The 27,310-nt window shown below is 46.5% G+C and overlaps 1 pseudogene; it reads right to left on the bottom strand.

Annotated features, from left to right (window-relative positions):
• Positions 1–26,837, bottom strand: part of LOC112076606 (trinucleotide repeat-containing gene 6C protein-like) — a 46,050-nt pseudogene extending 19,213 nt beyond the window's left edge.
• Between the last annotated feature and the right edge of the window lie 473 nt (positions 26,838–27,310).

A 27,310-nucleotide genomic window follows, 5' to 3' on the forward strand; every position in this document is an offset into this window, starting at 1 on the left:
TAGCTTAGTTTGTTGTAGTCGGACATGCCGATCCCCCGCCTGTCCAGTTCCGTCTTCTTCTCCAACAGAGCACCTGAGAGAGACAGAGTCCGAGAGTAGTGACAAAAAGAGAGCAGTGAGAGACAGAAAGAAAGAGGGAGAGAGAGAAAGACACAGGGATATGACCAACACTGATACAGTCAGTGACAGTGATATGGAGTGCATCGGGAACAAGGAGTTAACAGAGTGTATTGAGGACTGGGAGAAGAGACTTACTCATGGCCTGGTCCAGGTTCATGTTGTTCCTCTTCAGAGCCTCCTCGGCTGGATCTCTCTGGAACACACACACACACCACACACACACACACACACACACACACACACACACACACACACACACCCACACACACCACACACATCAGGTCCATCCACACACGATCACAGCCAACACGGACAGCACACTATCTACTATTCACTTACAGGGCTCCACAGAGGAAGGCTACGTCAGGCAGGGAATATCTCTCACAACAACTGTCATGTGCTTACGTGTCGGTCCTGTGTTCGCGCTCTAGGTTGTGTAGGTTCTACACTGACGAGTCGAGGCTCAGGTATGGGATAGTTGTCGAGGGTACTCCTGATCTAAAAGCTAGATGGCATTGTCAAAAGACAAGATTATCAAGGACACAATCACAGTAACACTATAAGCCATCCATTCATAGAGTATGTCTTCTCACCTGGACCCATGAGGGGTGGTCTGCTGTGTGGTGGAGGCGCAGTCTGGTGAGGCATGGCTGGGTCCATGGGCCCACTGTTCTGGCCTGGGCCCTGGGGGTTGTGGCCCCCATGGCTCTGGAGGGGTGGTGGGGGGCCGTGGTAGGTGTGAGGATGGTGGGGAGGGTGATGTGGTGGGTGGTTGTTGTTTCCAGGGGGGCATGCGGGGGCGTTCCCTGGGGGTCTACCTTGGGGTGGCCCTCCTCCCTCAGGGTTGTTCTTGTCCCAGAGGTTGACCGTCTTGTTGTAGGCGCCCGGGTCGCCCCAAGCCGAGGTGCCGTCGTCAATCTCCATCTTGCGTCGGATGGAGGGTGGGGAAGGTTCCTCCCACCCTGTGGGCTCTCCTCCTGAGGGGTGCTGCTTGCTCCCTCCTCCCCCGTTGCCCTCCCGGCCTGATACACTGGGCTTCACGGGGCCAGGGCCTCCCCAGGATCCCATGCTCCCTTCTCCACCTCCTGCCCCGCCCATGCTCCCTCCTCTAACTCCTCCGCTGTTGCCGTTGGAGCTCTCCTGGGGCTTGCCGCCCCATCCTTGGGCAGGGCCACTTGGGRGCTGCTGGGCCATCGCTGGCTCTCCCCAGCCTCCACCAACATTTCCCCCCATCCCCGGACCAGGTTTCCCCCAGCCTCGGTTGCTCTCTTTCCAGCCTCCTGCTCCTTCTCCCTCCCAGGGAGGGTTGGTGGTGGGACTGTTCTTCTTGKCATCTGCAGGCTCTCTCCAGTCTCCTCCTCRTCCATTGCCCCCTCCTCCAGCGCTGTTGCCCCAGCCGCTGTGGGGCGGCTTCGGCCCATCTCCCCAGCCCTGGGGCTTGGGGGCCTTGCCGTGGGAATCATCCCAGCTTGGGGACTTCTCCTCTGGAGCTCCCCAGGACTGGTTCCCAYCTTTGGGCATGTTGGGGCCTGACCCGGGGCCTCCTGGTGGGGGGTTCCCCCAGCCCCCAGGACCGTTGGGGGGATTCTTGCTGCTCGGTGGCTCGCCCCAGCCAGAGCCGGGTTGGCTGGCTGGAGGCATGGAGCCACCCCAGCCAGGGGCAGCCTGAGGACCAGGCCCGGGACCCTCGCTCTTGGGGTCAGCCCGATGAGGGGGGCCGTGGCTGGGGTTGGAGGGCCCTTGGGCTGGCTCGGTGGGAGTGTTGGGGACGGAGCCTCCCCAAGAGTCCGTCCCGGCAGCATCTGCCTTTCGTTGGGTGCGTGCCGCCTCCTCCATGTCCCAGGACGTGTGCTGGCGGACGGGGGTTTGGCCCCAGCCTGTGTTGCACAGCACCCTGGGGTCCAGGTCAGGGGCTGGGAGCAGGGAGGCAGGCTCATCCCTGGACGACCGGTCCTGTCGGCGGGAGTGTCCCGCTCCGTCCATGCCCTCGCTGCTGSCCTCGCTGGCCACCGTGGTGCTAGGGGCTCGGGTGCTCCAGGAGCTGGCCTGCTGGGGAGGAGAGCTGGGGGCATCCCAGCCCCCCTGGACCTCGCCAGAATGCTGCTTCCCCCAGGCATCTCCGCTGCTCTGGCCTCCCCAGCCTCCAGAGGTTCCACCACCACTGCTTCCATGGCTCCCCCAGCCCCCGGCCCCAGAGTCCCAGCCCGAAGGCTCCGCGGAGGAGGCGACTGACTTGGAGTCTCCATTGTTGCCCCAGACAGAGCTGCCATCCTCTCCGTTGACCAGCTGCGAAGCTCCAGGAGGAGGCCGGCCCAGGGAGCCCATTGCTCCGGAGGGGCCACTCCAACCGGACACGCTGTGGATAGGGGGCTCCTGTTMCTTGCTAGTATGATTTGGTCCGTCAGTGTTAAGGTTCTGAGGTTCTGAGCTGAAAGACACATTCGTGGACGAGGATGGGTGTGGCTCAGATGATTCTCCCCAGGTGCCGCCTCCCCCTACCGGAAGGTTGCCGTTCGTGCCGCCCACCATGGTTCCTCCTCTGTTGCCGTTCCCCTGGGCGTGAGAGGTGCCTGGCGGGTTGCAGAGGTTTGGAGGGGGTTGAGAAGAAGGGGGTTGATTGGGGTTGGCTCCCCCTGGGCTGCTTTCCCCCGCTCCWCCGCCCCCGTCGTGCCCCAGAACGGGCCAGGCCGAGGGGTTGGCATTGGGGTTCAGGTTCAAGTTAAAGTTGGAGGTGGTGGAGGAAGAGGAGCCCCAACCCCTGCCTCCTCCTCCTCCCATTGGGCCATCACTCTTCCCCTCCCCACCCCCGACAGAGGAGGACTGAGGAGGGCCGTGGGGGGAYGGACCGGGACCAGATCCCCAGCCCCGATTGGCTGCTCCTTGGCTGGAGGCCATGCCGACCATGCCTGCCCCGGGGTMATTGGCTGAGCTGCCGGGCCCAGAGCTGGTTCCTTTGCTGCTGGGGTAGTTGGCAGGAAAGTGGCCTGTCTGGCCGTTGGCCCCCGTGGCCATGCTCATACTGCTGCTGCTGCTGGCCGGACCAACAGGGTCAGTGTCCGAGGGGCATCCTCCAGCAGGGCCCTGGCTCTGGCTGCTGCGGGAAATGGAGGGCCAGGCCTCGGTGTCGCTCTCGTCGATGATCACTGTATCCCAGCCACTGTGATTGACCGACGCTGAGGCGGAAGTGGCACTCCGATTGGCTGGCTGGTGTCCCCAGTGGGGATTCTCATAATGGGCTCCCGGGCCACTCTGTGGGGGCAGCTCTGTTGGATGAGAGAGGATGGAGAGAAAGAGAGGGAGAAAGGGAAAGGTTATTATGTCATCATACCTAGAAGATAACATGACAACAGTTGGCATCTAAARATATGCCAAGAGTGTGCAAAGCTGTCATCAAGGCAAAGGGTGMCTATTTTGAAGAATCTCAAATTTAACATATATTTTCATTTGTTTAACACTTTTTTGGTTACTACATGATTCCATATGTGTTATTTCATAGTTTTGATGTCTTCACTATTATTTTACAATGTAGAAATTAGTAAAAATAAAGAAAAACCCTTGAATGAGTAAGTGTTGGAAAACRTTTGACCGGTAGTGTATGTGCCAAAATGTTCCCAAACTGGAGATTTAACCGATGATGGAGGATCCTTCAATTCTGGCTTATGGATCCCACCAGTCCCCATCTACACAGTCCCCATCTACACAGTCCCCATCTACACAGTTCCCATCTACACAGTTCCCAATCACACAGCTCCCCATCTACACAGTTCCCATCTACACAGTCCCCATCTACACAGTCCCCATCTACACAGTCCCCATCTACACAGTCCCCATCTACACAGTTCCCCATCTACACAGTTCCCATCTACACAGTTCCCATCTACCCCAGTCCCCATCTACACAGTTCCCATCTACACAGTCCCCATCTACACAGTTCCCCATCTAACACATTCCCATCTACACAGTTCATCTACACATCCCATCTACACAGTTCCCAGCTGCGCCTCACAAAAGGATAGTTTGAAATCAGCGAGTTAAAATTGGAATTTTGATTACAACGTGCGCATAGGCTGTACTTGTTTTAATAGCCTACAATGTTTATTCAGCTCTAATTTACTCACGAGGCGATGGCATACAACTCAGTGTAGGCATAGGCTAGTGTTTTTATTGGTTTTCTSTATTCATTTCAGGTTCACAGTGGTGACCGAACCGAGGTCCCCGTACAGAACAGTTCGGTACGAATACGCCACTGCTTATAACTAACTATAAGTTAAGTATAACTATAAGATGTCATTTGGTTTGCTAACTTGTTAGCTAAGTGGCTCGATGTTAAGATCAAGCTTCTTGGTTACAGCAGAGACATTCAAACCCCTCCTGGATGAAGAACCCTGTTGCCTAAATTATTGTGTGTAATTATTTTGATACCTAAATAGTTCCCCCTTGTGTACACTTCTGGTAATACCGTATACCCCGGTATGGTACAGTATGATGTATGAAAATCTGTCTACTGTCCAACCCTGGTTGAAATGTTGACTGCTGTGGGAGTTTTGTTTATTCTGTATATTTCGAAATACCCCGGTATACGGTATTAACGGTATATCGCCCAAGCCTAGTAATCGCAACAGCTTTACCCTAGTTGCAGCCATCTTGGAATAAAGTGGGAGCCTAGGTGGAGTCCACTGGCAGATCCGAAGACGCCCATCCTCAGTCCTAACCCTTGACCCCTGACTCCTGCAGTTCAGCCTCAGTCTGTTCCTGACACCAGGTTCACAAACATTTGGCTTGACTGATAACCCCTCTGCCCGGGAGTGTATTCAATTAGATGAAACACTTCACAATGATGCCGGTACATGACAAACACAAGTACCTAATCTACACAATACAACATTTATATCTGAATGTTTTGTAACGTTGCACCCCTGCTGTACAGAAGATTGCCTCCCAGTCCAATCAAACCTCTCTACTGCCTCTACTCCTCAAACAGTAGGATTTCTCTCTCTTCCAATAAAGAAACACCACTGCTGAGAGAGGCTTGGGCAACAACAGTTCTAGAACTATCCCCTGAAGCAGCTTGGTGCATAAGAAGTGAGTCAGTCCAAAAGCAGCAGCTGCTCTAGATGCGCTGCCGTGGTAATCACTCTGCCGCGCGTCAGTTCCCTCCTTGTTTTTGCTGTGCCTCCACATGCATGTGTGAGCGGAYCGGACCTCTGCACACACACAGCCTCTGCTTTTGTCTGACCTTTAAATGGGGAGAGATGCCGTTTGTGTGCAAGCTTTGGCTGTCTGTCTGTCTCTCACTCTCTCTCTGCAGAGCTTAGGCTTCTTCCAATGATTATAACAGAATGGGAGAAACAGAGAGAGAGAGAGAGAGAGGGGGAGAAAGGGGCAGTGTCTCAGACACAGRGGTGTGGTTTCTGTGGTGTAGTACAGGACGCCATTTTATCAAATCTGAACCAGAGCCAAAAAGGCTCAGAGCTACAGTCTGTATCCGTTTCTCTCTCTCTTCCTGCAGCACGCTGGCTCCTCTGAAAAAACACACTAAAACTATCCTCATGAAGATATTCATCAGAATGCCATCTGTCGRTGCTGGATGTTTTCCGTTGCAAAATCGGACTTATCTTAGTACTTGCATGCATTTAAAGGCAATCGTGCACTACAATGCACAACGCAGTGAAAGACGCCCAGTGAATAAAGAGAAAGAGYYGGGGGATCACGGGCGAAAAGCAGGAACAATACCTGAGGAGAGGTACCTTCCGACCATGGTGAGRGGGCGCTACGTTGGGAGCGAAGCGGTGGCGGCGCAGGCGGCCATCCCCGTGTGTCTCTAGTCTCAATATGTCTGCTCGGCTCYCCAGGGCTTTCAGAGGCTCATTTTTGAAATACTGCCAAGAAGCTGCGAGCTCTCGCGGCATGAGAGARACACACCCTCCCCCTCTGCTCTGCTCTGTTCCAGCCTGRTTTGGCTTGGCTAGAGCCATCCTGCCCCTCTCTCTTTCTCTCTGGCTATATTTATAACTCTATTCCTATCCATGGAGAGAGGATATTCTCTCTCTCTCAGAGAAAGTAGGGGCAGGCGTAGAGGGTTATGGTTAAAGCCGAGAGCATTTCATTGTGCACTCAATCCGCTCACGAGAGAGAAAACTAAACAAAAGGGAGATTCCTTTTTGCTCCCTCCCTCCCTCCCTRRCATGCTTTTGGAGTCGTCACTAAATATTTAGCCAGGACCACTCCATTTACATTGAGCACAGCCTGGCCACAATGGTCACCCGCACACTCAGACAATAAAACACATCCAGACACATGCAGGTATGCAGACACGTTCTATGCACATATGCATCCAGATACATATGCATGTACACATATCATACACACACACACACACACACACACACACACACACACCCCTCCCCCTCCTGCTTCAAAATGATTTCCTATAGTATGCTGGCAGTTGACGCAAAAACTGCTGTTGTGTGACGTCCCAAACAGAGACAGACTAGTCTGCAGTGGGGCTACACAGCACATACCAGAGCAGCTCCCTGGAACACAAAACAGCCCCAGTTTGGCCGGAGAAACACCACCACTTCAATGGCTGCATGGAAAACAGCATAAACACATGAAATGAAGCTCACATGGAGGTGGGCAGGAGGCCAAGAAGAGCTAAACGTCTGTCTTACACACAGTGTGGTCTGGAGTGACGGAGCGAGGGAGAGAGAGATAGAGGGAGGGAGGTGAGGAAAGGAAAGCGTGGCAAGAAGAGAGAAAATTAGGTAGAGAGACAGCAGAGAGGAGGGGTGAGAGAAAAAGAGAGCTAAAGAGGAGGAGGTGCAGGCTGCTATCGGCGCTAGCTAGAGGCAGGCCGCTATCGGGCGCTAGCTAGAGGCAGGCCGCTATCGGGCGCTAGCTAGAGGCAGGCCGCTATCGGGCGCTAGCTAGAGGCAGGCCGCTATCGGGCGCTAGCTAGAGGCAGGCCGCTATCGGGCGCTAGCTAGAGGCAGGCCGCTATCGGGCCGTAGCTAGAAGCTTGCAAAAGAGAGACAGTAACAGCAGCAGCTCCTATGCTAACTGAAGGTGGGTATTGTTTACAAACGAGCCTCTACTGCTCCAACACACAATACGTCAAAGTCCCACCAGAAGAACAGTGGTTCCTTATGTGGAAACCCAGGCCCCAGTCTTTTCCACCGTGTGTGTGTGTGGTGTGTGTGTCAACGTGCAGTGAGGTCATCAATGCCCCTCTGATTGTGGTTTGTGTATAAATAATGCCCTTCATACAAACTGTCTGGATGGCGCTTACCCAAACCTCTAATCCACTACCTCCGCTGCTGTTTCCCAGAAAGCGGACGGATGGTGAATTGCAATCTCAGCCTAGACATTGCTGTTGTGGTTGTTAAGGTTTTTGTTTAGTAGTTTTTCCTTTCGTTTTGTTTCAACAAGTTGGTTTTGTAGGGTGAGAGAGTGTGAAAGTAAGGGAGATAAGGAGAGGGAGAGCGTGTGAAAGTAAGGAAGATAAGGAGAAGGAGAGCGTGTGAAGTGAGGGAGATAAGGAGAGGGAGAGCGTGTGAAAGTGAGGGAGATAAGGAGAGGAGGCGTATGAAAGTGAGGGAGATGAGAGTGTGAAAGTGAGGGAGATAAGGAGAGGAGAGGTGGAAAGTGAGGGGAATGAAGATGTAGAAGTAGGGAGATAAGGAGAGGGAGAAGTATGAAAGTGAGGAGTAGAAGGAAGAGAGTGTGAGTGAGGAGATAAGGAGAGGGAGAGCGTGTGAAAGTGAGGGAGTAAGGAAGGGAGAGCGTGTGAAAGTGAGGGAGGTGAGAGGAAGAGAGTGTGAAAGTGAGGGAGATAAGGAGAGGGAGAGCGTGTGAAAGTGAGGGAGATAGAGTGTGAAAGTGAGGGAGATAAGGAGAGGAAAGCGTGTGAAAGTGAGGGAGATAAGAGAGGGAGAGCGTATGAAAGTGAGGGAGATGAGAGGAAGAGAGTGTGAAAGTGAGGGAGATAAGGAGAGGGAGAGCGTGTGAAAGTGAGGAGATAAGGAGAGGAGAGCGTATGAAGTGAGGGGATGAGGGAAGAGAGTGTTGAAAGTGAGGGAGATAAGAGAGGGAGAGCGGTGTGAAAGTGAGGAGATAGGAAGGGGAGCGTTGAAAGTGAGGGAGATGAGGATGAGAGTGTGAAAGTGAGGGAGAAAAGGAGAGGAGAGCGTGTGAAGTGAGGGAGATAAGGAAGGGAGAGCGTATGAAATGAGGAGATGAGAGGAAGAGAGTGTGAAAGTGAGGAGATAAGGAGAGGGAGCGTGTGAAAGTGAGGAGAATAAGGAGAGGGAGAGCGTATGAAAGTGAGGGAGATAAGAGAGGGAGAGGTTGAAAGGAGAGATGAGAAGAGAGTGTGAAAGTGAGGGAGATAGGAAGGAGAAGCGTGTGAAGTGAGGGAGATGAGAGTGTGAAAGTGAGGGAGATAAGGAGAGGGAAAGCGTGTGAAAGTGAGGGAGATGGAGAGTGTGAAAGTGAGGGAGATAAGGAGAGGGAGAGCGTGTGAAAGTGAGGGAGATAAGGAGAGGGAGAGCGTGAAAGTGAGTGAGATGAAGAGGAAGAGGGGGGTGAAAGTGAGGGAGATGAGAGGAAGAGTGTGAAAGTGAGGGAGATAAGGAGAGGGAGAGCGTGTGAAAGTGAGGGAGATAAGGAGAGGGAGAGTGTGAAAGAAAGTGAGAGCAGGAGAGCTGGCTAGTCAGCACAGAGAATGAGAAAAGGTGAAGGAGAGAAAGAGTGGAAGAGAGAGTGAAGAGATGGATGTGTTAGTCAGGTCTCAGCTGGGTTGGTCCAGGCATAATGAAGACCCCCGGGGGCAGGAGTGGAGAGGCTTGTAGAGAGAAAGATGGCTGCTCTTTCAATCCTTCCAACCAGACAAACGACACACACTATTACTTACCATACACACACACACACACACACACACACACACACACACACACACACACACACACACACACTGCTGCACCCCCACCATCAAACCTCCTCTACCATTCGCATGATTAGTCTAGCCTACAGTCTGATGACTATTGGCCCATAGAGAAACAATATCAGATGAAAACATGCYCAACTCAATTGTGTGCTGTCCTGTCAACACACTCACCCTGAGTAAGGCACAAGCCCAGTATGCTATTAGCAGATGTAACTCAGAAAAGCTGCAACTTCGAGTGCCAGACTTTATTGAACATCATCTTGATTATAGAAGAGGAACAAACATTGGGTCTGAGACGAAAACAAAGCAAAGCAGGCCATGCAAACACGGAMATTACCATAACAACAAACTGTCATTTGGGTAAACAACTGATAGCAGAAAATGGCAGCATTACATACAGCAGGGATGTCCTTGTATTGCTTTGACTACTATGAAATAGAGATAGCTGGATGTTTGTCTCAGTTTGTTCAAGGCCACCGAGTCTCGTATTATTGACCATACCTGTTCTAATAGATTCAGTGGAGTGCAATTTATAGATAGAAATCTGAAGAAGTGCTGAGACAAATGACTATTGACTAAGCCCCAGGTGGCACAGGTCGTCTAATAATAAAGTACCCACCGTGCAAGTAGTGTGTGTGTGTGTGTGGAGCCCGTCACTGTACTGTTACAAAAAGTTTAGACGGGCAGAGGGGAGGGGGCAGTGTGAGGGAAGACAGAGAAGGTCTTACACAACAACCTCCACCGTGTCCCTGTTCTCCTGTTGCGTGTGTGTGACGACGTGACGTAAATGCGACGGGACACAATCTGGCGACACCACTGGCGGGCATTGGGCCACAGAGAAGACAGGCTGGGTCCTCAGCTCAACGAGAGAGGGAGACAACAACAACAGACACTAGGATGGCAGTCTACCGCCCGGGTCCTAKAGTTTCCAGTGTTATGCAGTGGTTGCAGCTTYCTCTGGATAAAATAACAGTCTGCTAGATGACTCCTACACTGTAGAATTGTATCTAGTATCATTGGGATGGAGCTTAGTGCATAGAGGCGTTAACGCACAACAACCCTAATGCTAAAAGTAACACTTCTATGAATGCTGTTATGAGGACACAGCCATACTTTAAAAAGCAATGCAAAACGCCCTCATAAAAGCCAACTACAGATGTAGGATCTTAATTTGATCACCCTGTTGCAGGACAACTTTTCCTGCAATGCAGAACATTTCAAATGTGTATTGTTTTTCAGGTTTAAAATGGCTTCAGAAGTTTGTAATTTCCACTGAAATTTCCCCTACGAAAAATGGATCAACCGCTACGAAAATGTGCATTAATTATAATCCACATTTCCTGTTGCTGCAGGACTATTTTCCTGCTGTAACAAACATGCTCAAATATGATCCCTCGATTTTAGTACGTTCAGCCTTATTCTAAAATGGAATAAATCGTTTTTTCCCTCATCAATCTACAGACAATTCCCCATATGACCAAGCAAAAACGTATATTTCTTTTAACATTTTTGCTAACTTAAAAAAAAGTTATAACTGAAATATCATATTTACATACACTACCGTTCAAAAAGTTTGGGGTCCACTTAGAAATGTCCTTGTTATTGAAAGAAAATCTAATTTGTCCATTAAAATAACATCAAATAATCAGAAATACAGTGTAGACATTGTTAAAGTTGTAAATGACCATTGTTGCCAGAAACGGCAGATTTTCAATGGAATATTTACATAGGCGTAGAGAGGCCCATTATCAGCAACTCTTATGTTCCAATGGCACGTTGTGTTAGCTAATCCAAGTTTATCAGTTTAAAAGGCTAATTGATCATTAGAAAACCCTTTTGAAATTAAGTTAGCACAGCTGAAAACTGTTGTGCTGATTAAAGAAGCAATACAACTGGCCTTCTTTAGACTAGTTGAGAATCTGGAGCTTCAGAATTTGTGGGTTCGATTACAGGCTCAAAATGGCTAGAAACAAAGACCTGTCTTCTGAAACTCGTCAGTCTATTCTTGTTCTGAGAAATGAAGGCTATTCCATGCGAGAAATTGCCAAAAAACTGAAGATCAAGTACAACGTTGTGTACTACTCCCTTCACAGAACAGCGCAAACTGGCTTTAACCAGAATAGAAAGAGGAGTGGGAGGCGCTGGTGCACAACTGAGCAAGAGGACAAGTAGATTYGAGTGTCTAGTTTGAGAAACAGATGCCTCACAAGTCCTCAACTGGCAGCTTCATTAAATAGTACCCGCAAAATACTAGTCTCAACGTCAACAGTGAAGAGGCGACTCCGGGATGCTGGCCTTCTAGGCAGAGTTGAAAAGAAAAAGCCATAAAAAGAAAAGATTAAGATGTGCAAAAGAACACAGACACTGGACAGAGGAAGATTGGGAAAAAAGTGTTATGTACAGACAAATCTAAGTTTGAGGTGTTCGGATCACAAAGAAGAACATTCGTGAGAGGAGGAAAAAATGAAGCAATGCTGGAGGAGTGCTTGACGCCATCCATCAAGCATGGTGGAGGCAATGTGATGGTCTGGGGGTGCTTTGGTGGTGGTAAAGTGGGAGATTTGTACAGGGTTAAATGGATCTTGAAGAAGGAAGGCTGTCACTCCATTTTGCAACGCCATGCCATACCCTGTGGATGGAGCTTAATTCTGGGAGGTGCTTCAGGAAGCATGGGGTGAAATCTCTTCAGATTACCTCAACAAATTTACAACTAGAATGCCAAAGGTCTGCAAGGCTGTAATTGCTGCAAAGGGAGGATTCTTTGACGAAAGCAAAGTTTGAAGGACACAATTATTATTATTTCAATTAGAAATCATTATTTATAACCTTGTCAATGGCTTGACTATATTTCCTATTCATGTATGTATGTATTCATGGAAAACAAGGACATTTCTTGTAGTGTACAACGGTAGTGTAAGTATTCAGACCCTTTACTCAGTACCTTGTTGAAGCACCTTTGGCAGCGATTACAGCCTTGAGTCTTCGGTATGACGCTACAAGCTTGGCACACATGTATTTGGTGAGTTTCTCCCAATCTTCTCTGCAGATCCTCTCAAGCTCTGTCAGTTTGGATGGGGCACAATGCTGCACAGCTATTTTCAGGTCTCTCCAGAGATTTTCAATCTGGTTCAAGTCCGGTCTCTGGCTGGGCCACTCAAGGACATTGAGACTTGTCCCGAAGCCACTCTTGCATTGTCTTGGTTGTGTGTTGTCCTGTTGGAAGGTGAACCGTCGCCGCAGTCTGAGGTCCTGAGCACTCTGGAGCAGGTTTTTAATCAAGGATCTTTGTACTTTCCTTCGTTCATCTTTCCGTTGATCCTGACTAGTCTCTATGTCCCTTCCGCTGAAAAACATCCCCACAGGATGATGCTGCCACCACCATGCTTCACCGTAGGGATGGTGCCAGGTTTCCTCCAGATGTGACGCTTTGCATTCAGACCAAAGAGTTCAATCTTGGCTTCATCAGACTAGAGAATCTAGTTTCTCATGGTCTGAGTCTTTAGGTGCCTTTTGGCAAACTCCAAGCGGGCTGTCATGTGCCTTTTACTGAGTGGCTTCTGTCTGGCCCCTCTATCATTAAGGCCTGATTGGTGGAGTGCTGCACAGAGATGGTTTGTCCTTTCTGGAAGGTTCTCGCCATCTCCCACAAGGAATCTCTGGAGCTCTGTCAGTGACCATCTGGTTCTTGGTCACTTCCCTGACAAAGGCCCTTCTCCCCCGATTGCTCAGTTTGACTAGGCGGCCAGCTCTAGGAATAGTATTGGTGGTTCCAAACTTCTTCAATTTAATAATGAGGAGGCCACTGTGTTCTTGGGGAACTTCAAATGCTACAGATATGTTTTGGTACCCTTCCCCAGATCTGTGCCTCGACACAATCCTGTCTCGGAGCTCTACAGACAATTCCTTCAACCTTGTTTTTTTCTCTGATATGCACTGTACTTATGTAAATAAGGTATATTTATTTTTAATACATTTCAGAAATTTCTTTGAAACCTGTTTTCGTTTTGTCATTACGGGGTAGTGTGACTAAATGTATGATTTATTTTGATTTAATCAATTTTAGAATACGGTTGTAACATAACAAAATGCGTGAAAAGTCAACAGGGGATCTTTAACCCTGTACATACACTTGTGGGAATTGGCCTGTATGGATAGGGCTACATTTAAAATGTTTCTTACAGAAGAAATATGGAAAGCAAATGCATAACCATGGTAGCAATCAAAAGGAAACCGTATGGAGATTATGGGAAAATGATTAGTCTAAAAGTGAGGACAACTGTTCACCTGACAAGACGGAATCCAAACATTACACCGTTGATTTTGTGTAGGGCTGTGACGGTGTTGGAAGTTGAGGTTAGGGTAATCTGCCAAGTCAACCAGGATTGGAGCATAGACTCAAAAGGAACCCGTGTCTTTTCTCTGCAACTTCACTATTATCATTACACTTTATCATCAATAGCATTTCCTTTATTATTATTCAAGTTATTATTACCTCTAAATATAAGTCTAGTATTCCAATTAGGAAATGTCAGATTGTCAATACCAAAATGTGACAATTTAACACACAGGCAATCAGACTCAAAAGAAATGTGCAATTTCAGTGTTTCAATACACTACGTTACTGGTTTGCGTGTCCATTTTGTTTCAATGTTACTGTTGTCTTAGGACTAAAAAGCCCTATGTAAAAAGGGGAGGTCACAATTCTGTTTGTACATGGATATGCTTCTTAATTAATAAACATATCTGGAACAAGCCAATACACTTCATTATTATCATGGCATTTCATTATTATTATTTAGGTTATTACTTATAAATATTAAGAGAAGACCCCCACAATGAGAGAAATAATGGAGCCTAAGCTATTGAAAATAGGCCTTTTACATGATTAAATCATGACATGAGCATTTGATTCTTATTAGATGGATTCCAGACAGGCACCTTCAGCGAACTTTCTGAATGGACATATAGGCCAGTAGAGAGAATCAGCGAACTCACACACAACACACACACCCCTGTAAAAGGACCCCGGGCAATCAAAGCCACCAGTATCAGTCAAGAGCAACATATTTCTCCCTTCCTTAAAAACATATAAAAACCTAGGCGTACCATAGGCTTTCCCAAGAATGAAAATGGCAGTGCTCGCTAGAAAAACACTAGCGCTGGAGACACCAAACAACCGTCGGAAAGAGGAGACGTAGACAGTTTAATAGACTAAAGTTAGCAAAACATTGCTTATAGTCATTTAGTAATAGTCCCGCTATTAAGCCAAAGTTGAGTCTACATTAAGTTAATCTTAAAATATTTTTCCCCAAAAATTATTGTAGCCTATTGAAATGGTGGTCTGACGGTTATTTTTATTTTCCATGGCGGTCTTCATCCATAACTGTACAGTTACAGGGTTATTCAATTACCGTTCACAGCGTATTTATGGTGCATTTACATTGACTGTTCTTTTTGCCGCATTTTGTTGATAATTTGGGTAGGTGCACAAAGTACAAAAAAATGACAAGGTTGAGTGAGAGGTCAAACTAGTGGTCTCCCAAGAGACCACGCCTCTGTAATAAGTCTGCACAGTAAGTCATTTCAATGCACTTTTATGACTGAAAGAGAGTCTTTCTAAAGAAATGCACCTTTTTGTTGCTCCTCCTATTGCTGTGCTGTGACGGAACTAGGCAAGCACACTGGGTGTTTTCTGTTGGAAATACAGGCCGCATCCCCGCATCATCACACAATTACAGTTGTTTCGTATAGCGTAGCAGAAAGCAGATCGTAAATGTTGGTGAACATAAGTGTATTGAGATGTGTGGTCTGTGGCAACATGTTTCTCCACAATACAAACAAACACAGGCTCATTGTGTTCAGCAAAACCGCCAGGGGGTATTAACGCCATCATCTCTTGTAACAGTACCAGTCAAATACAGCGATCATAAATGTTGACCACTGTATACCAGTTAAGTTTTAGCGACATGGAAATTGTGTTGACACTGTATATCCATACGTTTTATGATAGAAAATGTGAAGTGCACATTTAGACTCCGGGTGTTGTGCTTGCTTGTATGACATCAAAGCGGTATTTATTATAATCCTTTAATGTCTCATCTTTCAAAAATACTGTTACATTCGAGTCCTCTTTATTTACTCAGAGAACAAAAAATGCTGGGAGGAAGGGGAAACTTCTTGTCTGGGCGCGGTTGCTCAAGTTCAGAACTTCTGTCAGTCTAAAACCCCTACAGAGCTGTGAAGTGGAGACCCTGACCTCTGAACCTCATGTACAGCATGTTACTGTACATGCCACTGCATATTCCAATGTCTATGATGTTTGTAAAGGTGTAAAGGGCTACGGCAGACAGAGACAGACATGGGAAATAGTGGACCTCTCTCTAGAACCTGTAGTGGCGGCTCAGAGCTGCACTAATGGAGCCTGATGTGTCTGTAGAAGGCCAGTAGCCAGTGGTCATCCTCAGTACCATCATAAACACATGCAACAGGTGACAAAATGCATGGCTATATGTATGTATGTGTTAAAGAGAGAGCGGGTGGGAGGGAGCATGCATATGAGCTGTACGACTCTGTATGCTACGTGTCTGTACTGTAGTGTAGCGTGTCAGAGGAGATAGAGCTGTATGCTGGTCCAGCACCATCTTGCGGCCTACAGTGTCTCCCTGGCCTATCCCAGCAGCTCTGAGAAAGAGAGACAGAGAGCGCGCGAGTGAGCAAAGAAGTCTGCCAAAGGAGTGAAGTGAATCATGAGCTTTTACCGTAAGTCATGAGTCAACCCAGCCCACAGACCTGGGCCTCTCGCCCTCCCATTTCACTCAGATTTCCTTGCTCCCCCCCCCCCACTTCGCTCTCATCAACTCCCTATTACGTCTTTATTTAACCAGATAAGTCAATTGAGAAACAATTGTCATTTACAATAACAATCTGGCCAAGAGGCATAACATTGCAAGAGTTTACAGGACAACACACAATACCACTAAAAATAAATAAAAACACCTCTCAGTCCACCTCTCTGACCTGCACTCTCTCCCTCTATTCTTCCCTCAACAATTATTTCCCCTTCTCTCCCTCTTTRCTTCTCTACCCTGCTCCCCCTCTTTATCTGTGCCAGATCAGTCCCACTCAGACCCTGCCAGGTCTTCATAGCTCCACCATTACAGGAAATAGCTCTGGTCAGCACAACTCAAAGCTCTTCAGACAGTACTAACACACAACAGAACTCCGTCAGAGACTCCCGCTAACCAGCAAAAACAAGAAAAACAAGTGCCAAAAATGTTACATTTTCAGAAAAAGGAAATGAAGGACAAACATGAAATCTTAACAGGAAATGTATCTAGACTACAAACTATCAAATAGCTGACCTGCTGAATCACTGAACGTTTGAAACACTACATACAGACCAGTTTTTTCCGGATCAAAATGGATGGTGGGCGTGGCCAAACAAAACATTTAGAGCCCTCCTGTTGGCCACAGTGACTAAATGTAACCGTTTTAATGCCAACTGCCTGCATTTCTAAACATTTTGCCAGGTGTCGGAGTTAAGATTTAGCAGTTTTAACGCTTAATCTCCTGCAATTCTACACATTTAGCCATGACGCTGAGAGAAAATTGTCAATTTTAAAGTACATTCCCTGCAATTCTACACATTTTGCCATGGTTTACACTAATTGGAGTGACTTAACATATATAACAAAATCAATGGGGCCTCATGCCATAACAAAAATACTCCTGAAGGCATCATTTTTACATTTTAGATTCTCCCTGACTGTCTAGCTTTTATTTTTTCCATAGTTCCATTATCTTTTGGGTATACCTTCGATTTTGTTTTAGTTTACACTGAAAAGGTTTTTCCATTCCGACAATATTTGCAAATCTTTTTTTATTTTTTTACTGTTTGGACATAGCGGTACAAAGAAAAATAACTTAGGCTGGTATGTTTCACGATACCAGAATTTTGACTTCAATACCGATACCAGGTTTAGTATCACAATACTCGATTCCATCACGATACCACATCAAAATGAGGCATGTTAGCCAAAGTCCCAGAATGACACGTGATCCAGACAGATAAACTCAGCTACTGCTCTGTTGGGCATCTTTTGAGTCAATATTTTTCAGAGACAGCCATGTATGCATAATCCAGCGTTTCCAAAACTCGGTCCTCGGTACCCCAAGGGTGCAAGTTTTTATTTTGTATCTCTATTGATAATTTGGGTAAATCATGATGTGGCCTAGGCCTATTCACATACAGGTGAATGCATATTCAATAGGAGTGTTTACATGCATTATTTAGCATGTTGGCTTATTTCAAGGGGCTACAGAAGACAAATGATCAGAGAGAGAGATGCACTGCAGAATTTAATGCAACTGGTGCCACACCAGATACTGACTGTTACTTTTGATTTTGACTCCCCCTTGTTTAGGGACATATTCTATTTATGTTAGTCACATGTCTGTGGAACTTGTTCAGTTTATGTCTCAGTTGTTGAATCTTATGTTCATACAAATATTTACACATGTTAAGTTCGCTGAAAATAAAACGCAGTTGACAGTGAGATTACGTTTCTTTTTTTGCTGAGTTTATATTGGTCATGGCTCCTGAGTGGCGCACAATGGGATCCTTGCAGTTCTCCAGCTGTATCCACTGAAATAGCGGTGGGCGCGCGAGGTTCAAGGCACGAGGGCAGGGGCACGGGATGGGCCGTAGAGCCACGCACAGAAGACGGACCTAGCCCATGCAGAAGTGTAGCACAGAGCAACACTTTAAGGCATTGACTAATAATGCGCTTTGAAGGGAAACAATCCCACTGTTCTTAGTGCCAGTCTGCACGTTCAAACTAAAACAACGTAACTAATAATGGCGTGAAAAATTCAGAGGGCCTTTATTCAGATAACAAATCGCTCACTTTCGTTTGGGCCTACCGAGTGGCGCAGCTGTCTAAGACACTGCATTGCAGTGCAAAATGCGTTGCTACAGATGCAGGTTTGATACCCGTGCCGGCCGCCACCGGGAGATCCATGAGGCGGCTTTTGGTTTTAATTCATTKATTCATTCATTCATTTAGAATCCCCCAATATGTAATTATTGTTGGAGAGTTACGTCATATTTTTCGATATACTGTAGGCCTATCATAGGCGACATGAGTCTCACTAGTGTTGAGTAATGTGCTGTTAAAAGTGGTGTAGGTCTTATTTATTTAAAGAGCATATTGAAGTTAGAAGCAATAGCCTCCAACTATTTTAGCACCATTTTTCGCTGCTCTGAGACAAGCATAGGGACTGGTCTTGATAAATTTCGTTTCGGTACTGGTTAGAAGACTACAATTATACAATTAGGGTGTAGAAATGTTGTGCTTTTAGTGTAACCTTTATTTAACTAGGCAAGTCAGTTAAGACAAATTCTTATTTACAAGGACAGCCTACTCCTTCCTCCCCGTCAAGGAATTGAACCCCGGACTCCCGCGTGCCAGCACGACACGGGGGTTCTTTAGCTGAATAGCCCAGTACTGTAGCCTACTCCCGACCGTCACGTTGTACAGCGCCATATTTTCCATTCTTATTTATTTAAAGAGCATATTGAAGTTAGAAGCAATAGGATTTGAAGCAATAGCTATTTKAGCATCCTTTCGCGCTGCTATGAAACAACATGGGGACTGGTCTTGACAAATCAATGAGATTTTTTATTTTCACTGAATCTCCATTTGGGTATTGGTTACACTACAATTAGGGTGTGGAAATGTTATGCCCCTTAGATATTAATTTAGAACCCTCCAATCCTCTTATGCTCTTAGTACTGTAGCCTACTCCCGACTGTCACATTGTACAGCGCCATATTTTCCGTTCCATCCTAACGGAAACCCTGAGGGTTTCATTTTTATTGGAATAGAAACACCATAATATTAATCAAATTAATTCCGCTAAATTTCTTAAAATCAATCCCATATACTATACTCTTACAGAAAAGGTTTTAAATTCTCTAGTAATGCCAATATTGAAGACTATCAAATGCTTCTCAATGATGCCCTCTGGTGGTCAAACTAGCACTAACTTGCATTAATGGTAAAACTGGCTGACAATTAAATAACGTACCATAGAATTCTGCATCAGCCTGCAAGGTATTCTGCAGTATGACGGAACTTTTAAAGGAGGAACCACTGTAGCTTCAGCTGTAAGCTAGCAAGAAACATTAGCCTACAAAGCTGGAAGCGACTGGTATCTTCTTGCATTGTAAAGTGCTGCATCATTCAAGTGTGTTAACTTCTGTGCAGCATGAGTGGGGAGCTAACATGATGTGGCCCAGACTCCCAGTGCAGCATGAGTGTGGAGCTAACATGATGGCGGCCCAGACTCCCAGTGCAGCATGAGTGTGGAGCTAACATGATGCAGCCCAGACTCCCAGTGCAGCATGAGTATGGAGCTAACATGATGCAGCCCAGACTCCCAGTGCAGCATGAGTGTGGAGCTAACATGATGCAGCCCAGACTCCCAGTGCAGTATGAGTGTGGGCTAACATGATGCAGCCCAGACTCCCAGTGCAGCATGAGTGTGGAGCTAACATGATGCAGCCCAGACTCCCAGTGCAGCATGAGTGTGGAGCTAACATGATGCAGCCCAGACTCCCAGTGCAGCATGAGTGGGAGCTAACATGATGCAGCCCAGACTCCCAGTGCAGCATGAGTGTGGAGCAACATGATGCAGCCCAGACTCCCAGTGCAGCATGAGTGTGGAGCTAACATGATGCAGCCCAGACTCCAGTGCAGCATGAGTGTGGAGCTAACATGATGCAGCCCAGACTCCTAGTGCAGCATGAGTGGGGAGCTAACATGATGCAGCCCAGACTCCCAGTGCAGCATGGTGTGGAGCTAACATGATGCAGCCCAGACTCCCAGTGCAGCATGAGTGTGGAGCTAACTGATGCAGCCCAGGACTCCCAGTGCAGCATGATGAGTGTGGAGCTAACATGATGCAGCCCAGACTCCCAGTGCAGCATGAGTGTGGAGCTAACATGATGCGGCCCAGATTCCCAGTACAGGTTAAGTGGAGCAGGCACGGTGCACTCGCACTATAAGGTGAACATGAGCTGCACTGATAGACAGACTTGATCAATAAGACACATTTGACAGAAGTACCAGAAGTAAAATAAATTATAGTAGCGAACCATTTTTCATGTTCTAGTATTGAAAAAGTACAGAAGGGTCGGTATACCATGCAACACTATTAGGAGGCCAGCCCAATACTTTTCTATGCAGAAAAAACCCTGCAGACACAAACTTTACTTATAGAAACTAAGAATGACTGAGTTGAAATCTTTAGACTGGTCTTCAGGTTGTTTAAATCGGATCTCTCTCTCACACACACGCCAGCTGTGTTTCCTCTCCGCCCCTCCACAGTGGCTGCCTGCTGTAATTTATTCTATTTAGAATCCCAGGCCAGGTAGAGCACATTCAAAACAAACAACGCACACAACAACAGATCCTCCCACACAGCGGTGCACACAGCCCTGCAGGTGAACTAGACTGCAGTCTGAAGCACAGTGTGSTACACAGCAGACCCAAGGAAACAGGCAAGGTAACAACAATGGCATACACTAAACATATCTAAAAGGAGAATGCAAAGTGGCAAACTAAACAAAATACGGGGAAAACACTTGAACTATCATCAATATAAGATATGAATCCCGGAAAAGCTCCACTAAATAAATGTACAACACAATCATAGAGAAAACAAGTTGGACTGTGGTATTGGACTGTCGACTGTGGTCAAGTTCAGGGTTGTGGAACATTCCCAGAGGTCAAAAGGTCACAAAGGAAAAAGCTCAAAGTAAAGTGCTAACCTGTGTGCGATGCACCAGAGGATTTCTGACTCGCGTCAGGTTCGGGGCGTCCTGGTACAGTTGGAAGGGTCCCAGGGGGCAGCGGCTGACCCCTCTTCAYCAGCTGCTTGTGCTCCTGCTGGCGGAAGCGCGGAGGGATCTCTCTTGGCGGGTAACGCTGTTGGGCGGGCGAGGGCTGGGACTGCTGCTGGGCACTGGAGGGGGCGCGCTTGCCATTACTGCCACTGCTGCTGGTTTGGGGGCACAGACGGGTGGCACTGGGGTTGGCGGGGGGAGAGGAGGGGTGGCCGGGCTTGGCTGACTCTGGCACTGTGGAGGGAAGAGAGAGGAGGCAGAAGCTGATTTTGATTTATTCAACACAGACACACATTCACATTCCATATGCTTAGCAGTCTATGATTGAGTACTCGCTATCCCGATCTTAAGCATTGTAGGCTTAAGGCAAAGCCTACTAACTGATCTTAGATCAGTGTTTATAAGGACAATCACATCCTAACCCTGGAAAAAGAGGCCAGTTTTAGAGCTACTCTTCCTCTGTAACCCCCCACCCATCCTACTGACCTAGCCGTGACTTTCCTCACATTTACATTCCACCCTGACCGTCTATTATGTCTACGCTTCCAGCCCCTATGACCAAATCCACTCACCCACGTCCTCAGTCTAGCATTAGCATAAGCCAGCTAGGACTGTTTAGCATGGGATAGCTAGCTAATTACTCACTCATTAATTTCCTCAGCTCAGTAATAGCAGCAAGCACCATTAAGATGCTAGCTAAGTACTATATTCATGTATTTGCCGCAACTGTTTTAGTTTCTTAGCAGCCTAGCATGCTAGTACTGTACTCATTCATTTCCGGCTCAATATTAGCAGTTTTGTAGGCTAGACCTTAAGTATTAGCAACAGAGGGGAAGTGCTCAAAAAGTCAGGCATCCATAGATAAGAAACAGTAGAAGAGGATCAGATTTGCCATTAATTCATGATCATTTTACCATGCTGTAAATTATCATAATTGTATTTTCGGGCACAACAAAGGTCCACCTGAATGGACACACGCATGGGCAGAGCGCTAACCTATTTACCAGTAAAAGAGAGGCTTGTAAGTCGCTCTGGATAAGAGCATCTGCTCATTACCAATATGTTAAGTATGTGTAAGTGTATTGAGTAGAAAACACGGTGAGGGTAAAAACAAAGGGTAAAAACACAGCAAAAGAGCTGACTATACCGCTCTGACAAATTCTCAGAAACAGCTTATTGATTCATTGTTTGTTCCACTGTTTTTTTTATGCTTCCCCAAAAACAATTCAACAAATTGTGATTGAAATAACTGGAATAGAGGAATGCTCAACAGCACACATTGACAGTGGGATGCAGTTAACAAGACATGCCTGCTAAATCACACAGCCAGAGGAGAAGAGAGAAAGATCTGGCATGGCAACACCAGTAAAAACATCAGCAGGATCCAGCAACACAGACCAGAAGCCAAACAACCAGCTGAGATTGTGATGTGTTTTACAGTACTTACTCACATCAATGTCTGAGACAGGCAACAATCCTGTGGCATATTCTCCATATAGTAAAAGCTATAACTGGGTGTGTTGAGCCTGAATGCTGATGGCTGACAGCTGTGTATATCAGACTCTATAACAGTACCATGGGTATGACCTTTTTTTTTTTTTACTGCTCTAATTACATTGGTAACCAGTTTATAATAGCAAATAAGGCACCTCGGGGGGTTGTGGTTTTGCATTGTGCCCAAGAACAGCCCTTGGTCGTGTATATTGCCCATATACCACCACACCCCTCAGGCCTTATTGTTAAGTAACCCACAGAAAATCATGTGGTGGGTTCTGCGTACGACGCTATATGGAATGGTGCAGCTCCATTGACCGCAGCCCAAATGTTTGTGCAGTGAACGGTGAACAGCTCACACACACAGTTATGTAACCGGGAGGCCCAAGTAAGGGGAAGAGAAGAACGGTGTCACACAAAAACATTTATTTAACCTTATTTAGCGGGAGTCAACTGAGACCAAGTCTCTATTAAGAAGAGGCCTGTATTACAAAAATATACACATTTAATACAACATGAAAAGCAGAGATACAAAACACAGTCATAGAAAACAAACATAATTTTTTCACAGTAAGGTGCAAAAAACAAAACGATTTACCTAACTGTAGAGCAAAGGAATTTTCAGAGTTAGCCATCCCTGAGACTGGGTAACCCCTTTTTTTGCCAGAATTTCTGGCTACCCACACACCCCAAATCAAAACAACTAAAATAAAAATACATTTAGATTCTCACAAATACCTTCAATTCAATATTTTTCAAAGCACATAAAACACATTTACTCAAGTGATTGTATTTTTCTAATAATCTTTCTCAAATACGTTTGCATTATGGATTTACGGTTAATCGGTTAGCCCCCAAAACACATTTGACCTCTTGCTTATCGGTCTATAGAGTAAATTTGCTAATTTTGGGATTAAAAATTGTCTTGTGTGTATTTGTTAGTCCATGCATTTTAATTTATCACGCGCCAGCATACACAGCCTAGTTGAGGCGCGGAAAAGCCTAACATCTGTCAGACAGCACAAGAGTAGCTCCTCAAAAGCCTGTGTAGGCTACTGGAGTGATTCAGCGCATAGGCCTGCTGTCTACCATTGACTATCAGCACATCACCCACCACTTTGCAATTGAGCTTGAAGCCTCAACGTTTTCACTTTACGTCAAATAATAAGGGATGTCTTACCTTGCTGCAAAGTCGCCTTGCGAAATCCATCCATAGAAACGTGGAGGCAATTTTTTATTGGTTTCATATCAACTTCTTTTGTTGTCCAGAAGCCAAATGCATTATCCTAGTCATTAGCAACCTCATGTAGTGCTTTATTAGATTCCCCCTTTTCTACGTTCTAACAGAGATGTTCATCCTGTCACATATGAAGTGCTCACATTAGGTGCTCTGTTGGAACGGTTTCCCATGGCATTGGGTAGTTTGAAAATTACGTTTTATTAGCTGCTTCATTATAGAGTTGCATGTTAATAACAGGCTATAGCTTTTGACTTAAAGACGATAGGCTTGCCTATGTTTGCATGTTTCATTGGTCTTAATGAAAATGTCCGTTCCTTGTATGCATGCATAGTATCAGAGAGGAAGAGGCAAAGCGAACGTTTCACTCTCGCCAAAATCTGTCAAAATAATTCCACTGCGTTTTCTATGGGCTTGTTTGGGCTAACCTTGTCGCCTGCCTTTCTGCCTTGGGACGACTCCATTGTTGGTGAAAAAGCTTCGTCATTATATACAGATCTGAGATAGTATTTTCTGTTGGTCACGTCAATTTTATGGTTTGAAAAAGTTGTGGTGGATTAACAACAAGTTTATTTTAAAATGGTGTAAATACTTGTATGTTGAGCATTTAATTGTGAGATTTCTGTTGTTTGAATTGTGCGCCTGCAGTTATATGGCTGTTGTATATCGATCCCGTTAAGACGGATCCAGCCGTTCCCAGCCAGGCGACTAGAAACTCTGGCAAACAAAATGAACGTCTTTTTTTAGGACCTGTCTTTCACAAAGATAAATTTTTGGTAAAATACAAATATTTACAGATCTTCATTTTAAAGGGTTTAAACACTTTTCTCATGTTGTTCAATGAACATTACAACAATTAATGAACATGGCACCTGTTGGAACGGTCGTTAGACACTAACAGCTACAGGAACTGGTAGGCATATAGTCACACCCGTTAGAAAACTTGGACCTAAAGAGTTTCTCTGACTCTAAAAACAACCAAAAGCAAGATGCCGAGGGTCCCTGCTCTCTGCGTGAATGTGCCTTAGGCATTCTGCACAGAGATGAGAGCAGATGTGCCAGGCACTGGCATAAGTCTTTCCTGAAGCGAGTCACGGTTTGTTCACCAGGGGCTGATGGTCGGATTCGGTTTTTCGTTGAAGGAATGGCATTACACCGAGCTGTTACTCTGGATGGGATCGATTGGAGGTCTGTCATGTCTGGGGCGGTGTGTCACAGCATCAATTGGGACTGGCTTGTTGCATTGCAGGCAATCTCAACCTGTGCGTTACAGGGAACATCCCCTCTCAGCGTACCTTCCTGCGGCTCACTGGAATGACCCCCAGCATGACAATGCCAACAGCTATACTGCTTCGTTTCTGTCGTGATTTCCTGGCAAGACTGGAATTCAGTGTTCGGCCATGGCCAAGCGAGAGCACCGATCATCAACCCATTGAGCCACATCTGCGACTGTTGATCGGAGGGTTAGCCAGGGCCTCCCCCAGAAATGTCATGGGAACTTAAAGTGCTTTGGTGGAATGGTTGTAACATCTCACAGCAGAACTGGAAATCTGGTGCCAGTCCATGAGGAGGAGATGCACTTACGTAGTATGCAAGCTGTGGCACACACAGATATGACTTTACTTTTGATTTGACCTCCCCTTTGTCAGCACAGCATTTTACATTTCGTAGTCACATGTCTGTGAATTGTTCAGTTTTGTCTCAGTTGTTAAGTCTGTGTTGGTTAAGATATTTGTATAACAGTTAAGTTGACTGAAAATAAACGCTGTTGACGTGAGGAGAACATTACTTATCTTTGCTTGAGTTTATTTTCTAAATAACATGGTGCCAGATATCTTAAGAAGCTTTGGATTTTGCTCGCCTGATAGGTATCTCATGATAAGCTGTAGAGCACGTAGATACTAGAGAGTTTATCATCTGTATTTTCATAGCCTTCTAAGTCACAACCCAGCTGAGGCCGGATAAGACCGCACTCAAATAAAGGTGTATTTCCAACCATAAAGCAACAGGAAACTCACACCAGAGAAGGCGCTCCTAGTGCGGGATTTAATGAGGAAAAATCATTTACCTAATTTTATCAGCATGTTAAATGTGCAACCGAGGAGAAAAAAAAAGTAAAATCATAAAAAAAATAAAAAAAAAGGTGCACGACAAGCAGATCCTAACTAAGGACTGTTTGTAGAGACTGGATATGTTTCCTGATTCCTCCTATGGCATTGAGCTACACCAATCAGTCATTGGCTCATCAATAAGTTGCATCAATGACTTCGTCACCCACAGTGACCGTACGTACATACCCAACCAGAAGCCAATGGATCGTAAGGCCAAATCTCCCTGAGTAAAGGCTAAGTGCTGCATTCAAGGAGGAGCCTAACGTGAAGCTTATAGAAATTCCCGCTTATACCTCAGAGAACATCAACCAGGCAAAGGGTTACAATACGGACTATAGATCGAATCCGTACACCAGCCTCCATACTCGACAATGTAGCAGCGCTGACAACCATAGCAGAACAAGCGAGCTCAGACGAGAGCTGCCAGTTAGCAGCTTATCCAAGACCAATTAACTTCTAGCTTGCGTCGAGGCAATATGAACTGACATGGATGAGGCACCAGTGTTCAGGAAGACTGTGTGTCACGCTCTCCCGCAGCACAAGGCCGCTTAGCAGACGGAATTTACCAGGATTTTACTGCGAGTTGCATCTGACGCAACTGGCAAGGTCTTCACTGACATTTTCAATGTCTCCATTTCCGGGTCGTATCCAATGTTTCAAGTAGACCACCATAGTTTCTTGACAGGACAGGTAACTGCTTAAAGGCTATACCCATGCATATGTCTGTAGCATGAAGTGCTCGAAGCTGGTCATGGCTCAGATTCACACGAGTATCCCAGAACCCTAGACCGAGCTCCAATTTGCTACGCGCCTAACAGATCCGCAGGAGATGCAATCTCTTTGGACTCTTACAACTGCCCTCCCCCTGGACAAATGAACACCTATGTGATGCTGTTGCGATTACAGCTCAGCGTTCAAACCTGGCCTCGAGGTCATCACTAATCTAAGGACCCTGGCTAAAATCCTCTGCAACTGATCCTGGATCTTCCTGCGGCGGCCACAGGTGTAAGGGCAGTAGCACATCTGCACGCTATTCACCAGGGCCCTCAGGGGTGCAGTGCGTCAGTTCACTCCTGTACTCTCCTGTTCGAGCTCATGACTGCGACGGCCAGCACAACTCACACCATCATTGAAGTTTTCGTATGCAACAGTGGTAGCCTGATGCACCATCACGAGTGAACACTTAGGCGGAGGTCAGAGACTGCCGTGTGTGCGACAACAAACTCTCCCTCAAGCTTCTGACAAAGGAGATGATTGTGACAAGGAACGGGACGATCACGCCCCATTTCATCGACCGGGCTGTAGTGAGCAGGTTGGAGTTCATCCTTGTGTCCACATCACCAAAAACTATGTCCAAGCCACAAGACGTCGTGCAACGTATTCCTCAGGATGAAGAATTGGCTTTGTCTCAGATTCGCAAGTTTCGCATAATCGAGAATCCTGACTGGTGCATCACTGTGGTAGGCAACTGCTCGGCTCTACAGCAAGACACTACG

The sequence above is a fragment of the Salvelinus sp. IW2-2015 genome, unplaced genomic scaffold (genome assembly GCF_002910315.2).
Source record: "Salvelinus sp. IW2-2015 unplaced genomic scaffold, ASM291031v2 Un_scaffold3873, whole genome shotgun sequence".
Classification (NCBI taxonomy): Eukaryota; Metazoa; Chordata; class Actinopteri; order Salmoniformes; family Salmonidae; genus Salvelinus; species Salvelinus sp. IW2-2015.